Genomic DNA, 15,791 nt, shown 5'->3' on the forward strand with positions numbered 1-15,791 from the left:
TGATACTCTTTGGAACAACCTCTATTGGAGATGCTCTAATAATTCAAATTCTCAATGATGATAATTTTGTGCATTTTCATTGCGATGGAACAAATATTATAAATCTCTAACCCCATTTGTCTGTTGAGAAAACCTTTGGTTTAAGTTAACTCAATGATTCTCTAAGAGCATCTTCAATAGGGTGTGCGTAAAAGAGTGTCAGCTGATATGGCATCAGGTTTGACAGTTTTTAAAGAGTACCCACTATTGGAGTGATTGTGGGTGTCAAAGAAAGTTGCCAATTTTTGACAACCTCTTGGCAACCTTGTTTAGTTATTTTTTAATATTAAATCTGTGGTTCTTCTCCTAGAAATAATAAAATATGGAGCCTTTTATTTTTAATATTTGTAATAAAATAATAATTTGTAGGATTATAATGTCAACTTTTCAAGCAACCTCTATTGTAGCATTTTTTAAATAAAAGTTGTCAAAAGTGTTGTGAATGAAAAAGACAATAAAATATTATATTTTATGATTATGTGTTAAGTTTTGACACTTTTGTATGCACCCTCTATTGGAGATGCTTTAATAATTTATGTGACATAGTAAAAAGAGAATTTGTTAAAGTTGAAAAAAAGTACACTTTAAACAAGTTTACGGAGTTAATAAAGAACTTTAAACAAATTCACAGAGTTAATAAATCACTATAAATTTAAGAAAGTTTTGAGATTCAATCTGTCATTAATAATGATGTTTTTAAAGTATAGGAGTGTTGTTGAATATTTTGGACAAATACAAAGAGTTAGATAATGTATTAGACCAATATTATTTTTATGGTTTGACCACTGAAACCGTTGATTGAAGTGTTTGGTGGAGAGAGTTTTGGGATGAAAACGCTAATTGAAAAAGTTTCTAGGAGCTTTTTCTAAATTAGCGTTTTGCAATATTAAAATTAATGGACTTCTTTAACCCTAATATATTTTTATGTATTAAGAAAAGAAATGTCTTTATTCGTCTTTTTTGCACAAACCGCTATTATCAATTAACTAATTTTTACTAAACAGGTCTACACAAACAGCTAGTCAAATGAGCTAATGTAATCAACTAACAGCTAACAGCTAATTTCCAAACCCGGTTAAAGTATTTGCTTCAAATCAAGAACAAGCTTTTCTCGAGTAAAATATATAGTATGGTATGTTTTGGGATTAGTTATTGGTGATTACAAGAGTGGAATGTTTCCAAAAGATCACAAAACTGTAATTGTTCTTAATAAAACTGTTTTTTCACACGATATATCAATTGTCTATTTCTTTAATATGTGAGGTAATATTGATTTGAAATCGAAATGCCAATTTTGTCAATAATTACAAATATTCAAAGTGACTTCATTAAAATAAAGGCTTAAACCACTATTTAGTCCTTAATCTATCTAAAATTTTGTTATTTGGCCCCTAACCTATTAGTTAGTCACATTTGGCCCTTGATCTATCCTAATTGGTACAATTTCACCTAATTTAAATAGAGACTTAATATAATTGTTATTCTATTAGCACGTGATGATATTTTAATACTTAAATTTGATAAATTTGAGTTTAGAGATTTGTTTTTATTTGTTTTTCTTTTTTAATCTAATTAATTATTTTCACATAAGAGAGTTTATGTAGTAAATAAACTTCAAGACGTGTGACGCGTTAAGCTCATATGTCAAAATATCATTATATATGAGGGAGGGATAACGGTTTTGTCACGTCTCTATCTAAATTGGGTGAAATTTCACCAATTGGGATAGTTTAGGGGCCAAATGTGACTGAATAATAGGTCAGGCGTCAAATGACAAAATTTTGAATAGGTTAGGGGCTCAATAACACCTTAAGCCTTAAAATAAATACAAACTTAATTGATTTTTATGGAGACAAATTGAATTTAGGGAAAAGTACAAAAATAAATCTTGTTGTTACATCTGTTTCGAACAATACCCGTGTGGTTTAAAAGTTTACAAACTGGTACCATGTACTTCATTCCGTTAGCAAACACATACCAAATTGACTAACGGTGTTAAAAGTAAAAAAGAAAAGAGTTAATTTGGTCCTTATATTTATTTATTTTATAAATTAACCCTCTTATTATCTAATTATCACAAATAAACCTTAAAATAAAAATAAAAAATCAAATACACCATTTTCTCGATCTCTTTCATTTCTTATTTTTGTTCTTTTTTCTCTTTCCTTTTTGTTAATTTCTCTCTCTAAAATCAATTGAATTTCAAGGTGTTTGATTTATTTTAAAGAGAAATTAAAATACATTTGAAATACTCCTATTTTCATAATTTTATTGTTTCATGCATCAGAAATTGCCACTGCTTTCCAATCTTCTTCTTCGATCTGCAAACTATGCCTTACTTGTATTTCAGTCGCCAATCAGATAACAGAAAGGAGTCCTTCTTCTCTGAAATTCCCACATCAAAATTGATTCAAGAAAGTATCCAGGAGACCTTCCCGATTATCTTATATCCTGCATATATTACTGCCTTTTCTACATCAGATACGATGTAGAGAGAGCAAAACGAGTCCGACTTTTTCTAGCAGAACGGTCTTATACCAGAAATCATGGAGGATGCAGCAGAAAAGGTAATTGACGACTTAATTGAACTCAAATTTCTCAAAGTATTGTATCAATACGGTTCTCCTCCTCAATTTTTAGCACTTGCTCACCAATTTAAAAGCTTTGACATAGTTGAGGAAAACGATTTTATCGCCGGAGCTGCAAAAATACCCATCTTGATCAGTGATTGAAGATGGCAGAAAGAACATCGCTCCCAATTTCAGTAGCCTTCGAGTTCAGTCTCTCTTTCTGATAACCGTCGAACGACGACGTTTAGGTTATGGTTCCACTGTTTCTGGTCTCTCTCGCGCCTATCTGCGAAGTATTTGCAAGTTGCAGGATCTGTTAGTGTTAGATTTGGATGGGAAATTGGAATGTTTACCTGATGATATCGGAGAACTGATTAATCTCAGATATATGTGCTTAAATTGTTAATACTTGGATGAACTTCTGACGACTTTAGGCAATCTTCAAAATCTAGAATCTCTGGAGATTAAGCTCGGCGAAAAAATTTTACAATTACCAGTAGAGTTGCTCAAATTTCAACAACTGAAGCACCTTTTAATGAGTAAATGCATCAACGATGGTGAAATTAGGGTTCCCAAAGGAAAGAAGAGAGAGAAGAACAAAAATAAAAAATCAAAGAGAGGTAGAAAATGGTGTATTAGATTTTTAATTTTTATTTTGAGGTTTATTTGTGATAATTAGATAATACGGGGGTTAATTTATAAAATAAATAAATATAAGGATCAAATTAACTCTTTTTCTTTTAACTTTTAACACGGTTAGTCAATTTGGTATGTGTTTGCTAATGGAATGAAGTACATGTACCATTTTGTAAATTTTTAAACCACACGGATGTTGTTCGAAAACAGGTATAACCACAAAGTTTATTTCTATACTTTTCGTTTGAATTTACTTTTAAGCTATATTTTAAACTTTAGTGACGGTTGATATTAATTACAAGATATATTTTCACAAAAAATATTTTTTAATTTAAAGTCCAAAAAGGTATAAATAAATAAAGTTAAAGTTAAGGTTAAGGTTAAAGTTAAGGGATTAGTTGTTGCATACTTTAAATTATTTTTCTCAAAATGAAATTTATGTATATTTCGGTAACTTGATATTTGTAGCGAAATTAGTTTAAGATGACACATAAAATGAAGAGTCAATATACATAGGGTAAATTATATTTATGGTCACTAAACTTTACTCATTTTATAATGCAATATTTTTTTTATAAAATTGCAATATTAAGTTTAATACTGTTCAAAAAAAAGTTTAATACTATTAATTAGTCAGTAAAATATCAAACCTTATTAATGAAAAAATATAATGATTTTGTTGTTAATGAATTAAGTTTTATTGTATTAGTGATCAGGGGCGAATTCTGTATAGGGGACACTGTGGACCAGTTATCTCCAGTGACATTTGTATTTTTTTTTTAAAAACTCATGTATTAATTTTGAAGTTTTAGAGCTTTCCCCCCTTAATCAATGGAGGTTTAGGGTTTACTGGTTCTATAATTGAGTATGAAGAATGATTTTAAATTTAATATTTTTTTATTTTTTTAATTATATTTTAAAGCAAAACGACGTCGTTTTATTTAATTAGAACTACGTCGTTTTGTTTACAACAAAAATAAAAATTAAATATTTAAATGTAAAACTAAATAGATCCTAACACAAACCATCAGTTTCTCTTACTCTCTTTAATCTCTTTGGTTCTTCTTCCTAAATTCCTCTTTCTTCTTAAGCCTAAATTGAAATCCTTAATTCTAACTAAGATTGAATTAAAATCGGTAGCCAATCTCTCCGTAGTCGGATCGTTGATCGTTGGTCCAACACTCCATCTCCGATCATTGTGAATATCAAAACTCTACGTTTGTAAATTTGCAAATCACAGTAGTAGTTTTTTTTATACTTTACCCTAATTTAATATGAGAAAAATTGTTATAATAGAACGGGGGAGTAGTAACTAATTTTACCGAGTAATAATACTTCAATATAAATTATAAAATATAAAAGCATCCCCAAAATATAAATTATAAAATATATAGGATTAAATCCACTATGGTCACTGAATTTGTATGATTATCTTAAAATGGTCACTCAATTTTAATTTATCTCAATATAAAATCACTCAACTTTGAGTTTTGTCTCAATTAGGTCACTCTAACAATTTCAGTGATTAAAAAAGCATCGGAATGATGACATACGTGACACGTCTGCAAGAGTCAACTCAAATCTCTGACCGAAATCGACACATGACATTCACATATGCGTCACATTGTTATCACATGTCGGTTATTTTTATGAGAAATAACAAAATTTAGTTTTTTTCATAAAAATAACCGACACGTGGATGTCATATATCGATTCAGTCAGAGATCTGAGTGGACTCATGGTGACATGGCACCTACGTTATCATTGCGATGCTTTTTAATCACTGAAATCATCAGAATGCCCAAATTGAGACAAAACTCAAAATTAGGTGATTTTATTGAGACGAATTGAAATTGATTGACCATTTTGAGACAACGATGTAAGTTCAATGACTAATGGTGCATTTACCCAAAATATATATATATTGAAGCATTGAATTGAATAACATATAGTACCAGAAAGAAAACTAAAATTCAAAATTTGTTAACACGAATTGAATAGGCACAAATTACAAATACAAATCCGGCAAAACAGAGAAGATGGAGAGTCACGATAACAGATGGAGAAGATGGAGAGTCAAGTTTTTCACCATTACAGACGAAGAAGATGAAGATGAAGAAGGAGCAGACAACAGTAATAAATAAGAGAGAGATTAGGGTTTTATTATATATATATATATATAGATAGATAGATAGATTACTCTCTTCTTATTCAAAATTCGATTAGAAAGTCCAATCTGTGTTTGTTTCTTACTGCTACAAAAACTGATGAAGTGGAGCGAGCCTTGAACTATTTGGAGAAAGCTGATCCGCTGAGATTTTGAAGTTAAAACGGGGTCATTGGAATTTAGTGATTTCAGACCCTAATTTTATTGGATTCGGCCCATTGAATCAAACCTATCAATTTATAGACCCATGGTGGACATGTTTTTTAGCCATCTGAGGTCGTTTAGGGCCTCAAAACGGCAATTTTGTGTTTTTGTCGTACTTTCAATTATTTCCCTGTTTTTGTTGCTTTTCCTTTTAGGTTTCGAATTAGGTTTTATTTGTTAGCCTATATAAAGGCTCGATGCCCCCCCTTATGTAAGCAGTTTTTTATTAATAAAAATATCAGAGTTTATTCTCTTTTCCAATTTTCGTTAGTCGTGCGCGATTCAACGATCGTTGACGGTTTTAAGCCTTGTTCGTGCGCGAACAACCTTTTAGGACAAAAGTCTGTTTATTTCGCTGCATCAAAAACAAAGGTATCTTCTTTCCTTCTGTGCTCTTTTGCTTGCTGAATTTAGGGTTTTTGGGATTTTTTCTGTAAAATGTTTTATGGTTTGGGATGAGATTTTATGAAATTATATACCTTTTCAATTTTCAGGCATTGAATTTGCTTATTTCGTTCTGGTGGCATTTTGAAATATAATAGATTACTATATTCTGGAAGTGATAACATGAATTGAAATATTAAGGTAATATGAATGAATTTATGCTTTCTGAACCTAGGGTTTTTTTTCTGGACCAGAAATTAAATTCCCGCAAACAATTATCCCCTTTCTTTGTGAGTTATCTTACTTCGATCCCTCTCGTTGTTCTCTTGCTCTAGGTTTGCTTGACGAATTCAGGTAATATTCTTGGTTACTGATAAAATTCCTACAAAATGGTTTCTTGGTCGATATAGTTTGCTGGCCTTTTCAATTTTCAGGCATTGTTTTTCATATTGTTTATGTTCACTGTTGATGAATATTGATTTCTTTTAATATGACTGAATGTATACTTACTAAATTTTTGTTCTAAATGATTTGAATCTGCTTCTAAGCCATTTGGTTAATTAATTCAGGTCATCTATTTGAATAATTACATGTTCATATGCCGCTTGGGTGGCGTATTCAGGACTACCAATGACTGCTCGGTGATCTATGTAGGAGGTGATGTTCATGCCATCGATTTCCCCCTAAATACTCATGTAAAGTTTATTGACTTTAAAACCAGTGTGGCTGAAATGTTTAATTGTAGTGTTAGTAGCATCAGTGAGTTCAAGTATTTCCTCCCAGGTGATACTGTTAGAATATATATACCATTGTCTATAATAGTGTAATATAGACAGCCATTGTCTATAATAGTGTAATATAGACAGAGGTTATACCATTGTCTATAATAGTGTAATATAGACAGAGGTATTAGAGTCTTTAGACATAGAAAGTAAACTTCAGTATTAATTGTAATTGTTTGTCTATAAATACTGTAATCCTCTCGATCTCATATATAAAAAAATATCTTTCTCTTCATCTCTTTTCAATTCCAGTTAGGTTAATATGGTATCAGAGATGGGTGGTGGATTCCAAATTCCGGCGACTGCAAATTGAGATTATCGGAGAATGAGAAGAAAGAAACAACAATACAGATTGTACGCTGATATAGTGAATTCAAGTTTTGAAGAAGTCGAATCAGAATCAAGCGATTCTGAATCAAGAAATTCTGATCGTGATTCTGAATCAAGCAATTCTGATCGTGACAATTCTAATCGCAATCATGATTCAAATCGTAATATTCCCAATTCAGAATCAACGATGAATACATCTGGTAATTCATCAAACAACCAGAGCAGTGACAATCCTGGTTTGATGATCGTTAATATAATTCTTGATGGAAAGAATTATAATATGTGGAAGAGAGCATTGTTGCTTGCCATTAGTGCAAAACACAAGACAAATTTCATCATGAAGAACGATGAACCAGTAGATCAAATCTCAGATGCACATTTGAAGCGGAAAGAAACAAATGATCTGGTGTTCTCCTGGATCTTGAATTCTCTCACCAAAGAATTGACTGCAGTCTTCATTCATGCAAAATCAGCTCAAGGATTGTTGAAGGAGATAGAGCAAAGGTATGGAGAAAGTAATGGTCCTCTTATTTTTCAACTTCGCAAGGAGATTTGCAGTTCGACTCAAGGAGGTATGTCTTTAGTAGATTTTTTTAATAAGATGAAAATGATGTGGGATGAATATGCAATATTGAAGCCTATTGAAAATTGCACTTGTGGAGAGTCAAGGAAACTTGCTCAAACACAGATTGAGGATGAACAATTGATGCAATTTTTGTCTGGATTAAATGCTGAGTTTGATCATGTTAGAGACCAAATCTTGATCATGGAACCATTATCTCCTGTTAAGAAGGCATTTTCAATTCTTTCACGAATTGAGAGACAAAGAAGTGGAAGCACAAATAACAATATTGTGGAGTTTGTTAATATGTCTGCTGGTGGTAGAAAACAAGGATATAATACTGGTTATAATAGTGGAAAAAATGGCTATCAGGCTAAGAACAAATCGGATAAGGTTTGTACTTATTGCAGAAAATAAGGACATGGGCGTCAAGATTGTTTCAGGATTAAAGGATATCCAGATTGGTTCAAAGGAAAGAGGATAATCGGACTAGCCAAACACCAAGCAAATATGACACAAGAACCATCTTCTGAACTCGAAACTCCTTTATCTAACTGTGATTTTGATGATAGTGAGGCATGCAGGAAAGATTCAATGCAGGAAATGTTGCAAAAATTGGAGGTAATGCAAAGGGAGGTTCAGAGAGCCATCAAAGGAAAACAATCAGACCAGGAATTTTCTGCATTCACTGGTTTTGTTGGTGCTTGTGCAGGTAATAATTCAGTTCGAAATTCTAAAATATATGCTGAATGGATAATAGATTCAGGTGCTACTGCACATATGACCTCAAATTTAGGCATAATGATTAATGTTACAAAGTTGACAAACACAAAAAGGATTTTCTTACCAACAGGAGAAGTACATTTAGTCAGTTTCAGGGGAGAGGTGTTATTTCAGAAGAATTTGCAATTGCATAATGTTCTATATGTTCCCAATTTTAAGCAAAATTTGATGTCAGTTGGTAGATTGTTGAAAGATCAACATATTACAGTGAAGTTTTGGGCTGAATATTGTGTTTTGCAGGACCTGAAATGTGAGGAAATCGTCGCAGTGGGCAGAATAAAGAATGGTTTATACTACTTGAATGCTGAATCCTTCAATAAAGATGTAATAATGAATTTTTCTAGTCCGAATAGTATGCTAAGCAATAAGTTTACAGTTTTATCTGCAAAAGAAGATTGTTCTGATGTGTTTTTGTGGCATAGAAGACTTGGTCATATGGCTTCAGATAAATTGTCACATGTATTTCAGTTTCCTAACTCTCAGCAATTTAGTCAGTGTGGTGTTTGTTTAAGAGCTAAACAAGTCACACAACCTTTTTGTAATAGCTCTATTAAATCAATAAAAGTTTTTTATTTGCTACATTTAGATCTTGGGGTCCTTACAAGAAGACTTCTTTGAGTGGAGATCGATACATGTTGACAATAGTTGATGACTTTAGCAGAGTAACCTGGACTATTCTATTCAAACATAAGGATCAAGTAGCCAGCTTGTTAGAAAATTTCTTAATCTTGGACAAAACACTATTTCAAATGGAGGTGAAATGTATAAGAACGGATAATGGGACAGAATTTATTGGAACTAACACTCAATCCATTCTTCAGAAATATGGAATAGAACATCAGAAAACTTGCGTTTACACTCCGTAACAAAATGGAGTTGTGGAGCGCAGACACAGGAGTTTGACAAATATTGCAAGGGCATTACTGAAGGAAGGTTCACTGCCTATCAGGTTTTGGGGGGAAGCAATGCTTCATGCCACAGTGCTGTTAAATGTGTCTCCTACTAAAGTATTGAAATGGAAGACCCCGTATGAAGTGCTATATAATAAGGTACCAAATTACACAGATTTGAGAATTTTTGGATGTGCGGGGTATGCTTTAAATGTCAACCCTAAGAGGGGTAAGTTTGACGACAGATCGAATCTGATTATATATCTGGGTTATTCAGCTGGACAAAAGGGGTGGAAAATGTACAATACAATTACACAGCAATTGTGTACCTCAAGAGATGTCAAATTTCTTGAAAATGTTTTTCCTTATGCAACTAACCAACGCAATTTGCAGGAAGTTGCTAATTCTCATAATGGCAATGAGGATTTTAATAACATTTTCAGGTCAATTCCATCAGATGATGAAGAAGTGGAAGTCCTTACTGCAGATAATCATTTGACAGACACATCTCTTATTGGTGATTCAACTTCAACTTTGCCTGTAGAGACAATAGTTGATGCTCCTGCACCCTTGTTACCTTCAATTGCAGGCAACATGCCTCATCGACAGCATACCAAACCAGCATGGATGAGAGATTTCGTGATTAATCAGATTTCTCATGAAGGAAGCAGTTCCCTTTTGTACAGTCAAGAGCATACAGCTTATATGGCAGAATTAAATAAAGAATATGAGCCAAAGAATTATAATGAAGCTAAAGGGAATCCTAAATGGGAGAAAGCTATGTCTGAAGAAATTGAAGCCTTGGAAAGGAACAAAACTTGGAAGCTAGTGCATCTACCTTCAGGAAAGACAACTATCACTTCCAGATGGATTTTCAAAGTAAAATATGCTCCTGATGGAACTGTTTCTAGGTATAAAGCCAGACTTGTGGCTCATGGTTATAACCAAACATATGGAGTGGATTATCATTATAGTTACTCTCTTGTTACTAAAGTAACCACAGTAAGAGTTTTTCTTGCAGTTGCTACGGCCAACAATTGGCCAATCCAGTAGATAGACATTAATAATGCTTACTTGCATGGATCAATTGAGGAGGAATTATACATGGAAGCACCAGCAGGATATGATAGTCAGGGCATGGTTTGCAAACTGGAAAAGTCCTTATATGGACTTAAGCAAGCAAGAATGCAATGGAATAAAGCTGATTCAATTGATTCAATTGGGATATGTGAAATCCATACATGATTATTGTCTATTTACTAAAAGAACAACAGATGGTCACTTCCTTGCATTAATCATATATGTTGATGATATACTTATAACTGGTACATCAATGGAATTGATTGCAGAAACTAAAAGAGCTTTGGATGAGTCATTCACTATAAAAGATATGGGAGAAGCCAAGTATTTTTTGGGTATAGAACTAGCAAAATCAGATAAAGGTTTGTTTATCTCTCAATCAAAGTATATCAGGGATTTGATAAAGGATGCTGGATTGACAGAAGCTCATAGTGTAACCAGTCCTTTTGCATCAGGTGTTAAACTTGATGATGAAGGTTCTCCACTATACACTGAACCAGAGAGATACAGAAGAATGGTTGGCAGGTTGCTTTACCTTGGATTCATAAGGCCTGATATTTCCTTTGCTACACAACAATTGAGTCAGTATATGAGCAATCCAACAGTAATACATATGGAGACAGCAATACATGTGGTGAAATATTTGAAGAATTCAATTAATGTTGGTTTGTTCTATGGTGTGGCAGCTGATTTGCGAAACATGGAGGCATACTGTGACTCAGATTTGGGAAGGTGCAAAATCACACGTAAGTCAGTAACAGGATACTGTGTTTTTATAGGGAAAAATTTGGTGTCTTGGAAGTCCAAAAAGCAAGGAACAGTCAGCAAAAGCTCTGCTGAAGCAGAGTACAGGGCTATGTCCACAACATCTTGCGAACTTAACTGGTTGTCATACTTGTTATCTGAATTCAGGTATCAACCACAGTTTCCTATTCCCTTATATTGTGATAACCAAGTGGCCATCCACATAGCAGCTAATCCAGTATTTCATGAGCAAATGAAGCATGTTGAAATAGATTGTCATATAGTCAGACAGCATATGGAGTCAGGGTTTATTAGTACTCCTTATGTGAGTTCTTCTCAACAAATTGCTGATTTACTGACAAAGCCTTTGACAGGACCTCGGATGGCCACAATTTTGCATAAGATGCAGCTGTACACTTATGCAGATTATGGTTGAGAAAGTTGAAATTCAGAGTATCTCAACTTGAGGGGAGGCTGTTAGAATATATATACCATTGTCTATAATAGTGTAATATAGACAGCCATTGTCTATAATAGTGTAATATAGACAGAGGTTATACCATTGTCTATAATAGTGTAATATAGACAGGGGTATTAGAGTCTTTAGACATAGAAAGTAAACTTCAGTATTAATTGTAATTATTTGTCTATAAATACTGTAATCCTCTCGATCTCATATATAAAAGGTGATGACGAGAGTGTATCCGAAGGCCAGAACTATTGATATTTATGTAATAACTACTTAAGAGAATTGCCTGCCAGTTGATATTTATGTAACTTTTTTTTCCCACAGTTGTTAATTCTGAATTGTATCAGATATGGAATGCTGAAACTTTATGATATGGAAATATTCAACCAATATGTAGCAATTGTTGCTTAATTTCTAATGTATTTAATTGAAATGTGTTTGAAGTTTTTCTGGATTTTATACTCTTAATTGAGGAATGGAACATATCTGAATTGTTGATGGTATGACTAGCAACAAGTATTTTTTTTAAATTAGTTGCTTTTTCGTATGATTTATGATTTTGATGAAAAGTTCTTGTAATCTCACATAATTAAAATTTTGATAACTGATAAATGTTCTGGATTTTGATGTTATGTTGTCCACGTGGAATCACCGGTAAATGTATTTGGTTTTCGAATAAAAAGGAAAATGGAAATGGAAACAACGACAACATGATCTTATATTCTCAATATTCTACCTATTTTTAATCTTCTAGTTCTCAATTAAAATTTGTTTTGCCTATCAGGGTCAGTGTATGATCACGTACCAGAAGGGCTCCATTTTTGCTGCATAAATTAGAATTTTTTTTATTATAAATATAGTTATAATATTAATTCAGATTTAAAATGAGGTTAAATATATTATTGGTTACTGAAATTATATGGCCGTCTTAAGGGTTTAGGGTTTAAAATCATTCAACTTTCAGTTTTTTCTCAACTAATTACTCGGCTGATTTCTGTGGTTAAAAGACATCGAAATAATATCGTAGGTGACAAGCCAACTCAAATCTATGATCAAAACTAAACGTGACAGTCACATGTTGATTATTTTTATGAAAAAAAAATTGTTTTTTATATAAAAATAACCGATATGTGATAGCCATGTGGCACATACGTGCATGTTATGTATCATTTCGGTCAGAGATCTGAGTTGATTCATGCTGACGTGTCACCTATGTCATCATTATGATATTTTTTAATCACAAAATTGCCAGAGTGACCAAATTGAGACAAAATTCAAAGTTGAATGATTTTATTGAGACAAAGTACAGTTGGGTGACCATTTTGAGATAACCATATAAGGTCAATGACCAATGGTACATTTAACCCTTTAAAATGACCAAATAATATGATATTTTAAGCTTAAAATGAGCTTAAATTTCTATTTTAAATCTTTAACACTTATTATTATTAAGGGACTTTTATTTCGTATTGGGTTCATACACATATTTTCCCACATATTTTCACATTTAAACAGAACTACCTTTATATCAAATAAACACATATAAGATATGACCGTTTGTATAAGCGTTACACGTCACATTAACCTAATTACAAATGATTAATTTTTAAATTTACATATATATCTACGTGGCAACTAATATATAAAGAAAGGAAAACTTAACCCATTACGTAAGTCACCCTCAATTCACAACCTTTTGATTGCAAAAATCCTTCCACTTATCTCTTTGAATTCCAGTAGATAAGACTCAGATTAGTAAGAGATGGGAGAAGCACATTTGAAGGAAGACCTTGGATTACACCTTCAATTTCATATTATATATCTATAAATCCTATATTAGTATTTCAGAAAAAAAACGCTAATAATGTGGTACTTCAAACCTCTAAAATGAAACAGAATAAACTTATCCAAAATTTAGGGCAAGTATACAATCTCCTTCCACGGCTCTCATCAATCTAACTTGTCCATCTCGGTGCCTTCAATTGGCAATAACAACAATTGGATAGGTCATGGTATGTTTGTTCCATCCTTTTATAGCGTAGAAAATGCATAGAAGGAACCGAGTTTTTCACTTGTCATCTTCTATCTTGATGAACACCAACAAGAAAGGAGGGAAAACGAGCTTGATACCGAATATGCCCTAACCCTAATTTGTTTCAAAAGGAAAAGGGGATAAAGAATGAGCTTTCATAGGAGGACAAGATGTAATCACGACTTCAATAGGCCAAAGGGAATAGAAGATGTTATATAGGGGTCATTTCCCCACGTAGAGATTTTTTAATTTGTTGCAACAAACGTGGTCTGATGTAGCGTCATACGTTGCATGTCCATGCTGAGTCGAGAAACTGTTAGATTAGGGTATATTTGCTGTTTTTTCAAAAAAGTTCCAAGATATATATGTGCATTTATTTGATATAAGAAAATATCTATTTAAATGTGTATTAACCTTTTCTTGTTAGAACTCATAAAGTACGAGAAATGGTCATGCTAATTATTAAAAACATGTATTATGTTCTAGACATATCATTCTTAAAAATATCCTATGTGAAGGAAAAAGATTGGACAACAGCTTATATCTTTAAACTTGGCTATGAAGGTTTATACTATTTAATCTAAAAGGTACATGAATTAGTGTATTTTTTTCATAAATTTTAAAACATTAAATATTTTATTTTAAACAACTAGTCCTTAATCAAACAACTAAAAGCTTGAACCATATCACTATTGGGATGATACAATTATAGCCATTGAACGCTACTAATATTATTTTTAAATTAAAAAAAAAAGACAAATTTGGTTTATGACCCCCAACTTAATAGCCACTCCAACTCAATAAAAGTGACATAATAGAACCGAAACATGGTGACTTTTGCTTACACTTTAAGTTTGACTTTTCTAATACAACATGTTATCTTTTAGAGCACGATAATTTGCTTTTGTTGAGGAGCTAGAGACTCTCACTTGCTTTTAACTTTTCCATTTGATCAGGGATCACAGATGGCTCAATCTATTTCTGAAAATGCTCATCATAAAACCCCCTACTGCAACCAACTTTGAATTTGTTGCTTGAAAATTGATGCATTAAATGAGTTTATTTTGATGTATTTCAATAATGTTGCAATTTTGTTGCATTAAACTTCAAATTAGCAAAATGATAAAAAATTATGCAACAAATATATTAATTGTTGCTTGTGATGTTGCTTTTGAATAAGCTAATCCAACAATTTGTTTAAATTGTTACTAAAATAAGATAAAACCGAGTGAAGCAACAAAATTATAATTGTTGCAATCACATTTGAATGATAGAATGCAACAAAAATAAAGCAAAACTAACAAATATATATTGTTGCAATAATAATATCTATTATTTTATTAATATATAAATATTAAGTATTAATTTTTGGGAACAATTATATAATCCTAATTTTTGGGAACAATTATATATTATTAATTTTTAGGAATAATTATACAATATTAAATATTAATTTTTAGTAACATATAAACTTTCAAAACAAATTTTTTAATTCTTGTACGATTTTTTTTTGAACTTTCTATTGTATTGTGCACAAATTAATTTGAATTTGTTCACCAAAATTAATTTCTCTAAAAATAAAGTAAATATTATTATATAATTTGATATTAGATTATATGATATTATGATTTTACACACTATAATTTAAGAAATTTAGACTAAAATTAATCAATCATAAATCCTAGAAAATATATTTTAGACTTTTAATTTATAAATTCTAATTCTTAAAATATATTAAAAGTACTAATTTTACTAATTTAATATAATCTAAAATTATTACTTGATATGGTTGTAAATAGTTTTTAAAAGATGAATTTCTGTGTAATTTTCCTTTTTTATTAATTTTAATTTTATATAATTTTAAACTCATTTAACTTTACATTTCATGACGAATATTAATCTTGTGTCACAAAACGTGTGTCAGTTACAACGTCACTAAAATCCTATCATTTCAATCTTATATTAGTATTTGTCACTATAGCTATGATAATAGATGACAAAATTTGATTATCGTCACCTAAATATTTACTTTTCATGACGAAATGAAGTCTTAAATGACAAAATATTGACAATAATAGTGACAAAATAAGCGTCACGAAAACAAAACAGTATAGTCACA

The sequence above is a fragment of the Euphorbia lathyris genome, chromosome 9 (assembly GCF_963576675.1).
Source record: "Euphorbia lathyris chromosome 9, ddEupLath1.1, whole genome shotgun sequence".
Classification (NCBI taxonomy): domain Eukaryota; kingdom Viridiplantae; phylum Streptophyta; class Magnoliopsida; order Malpighiales; family Euphorbiaceae; genus Euphorbia; species Euphorbia lathyris.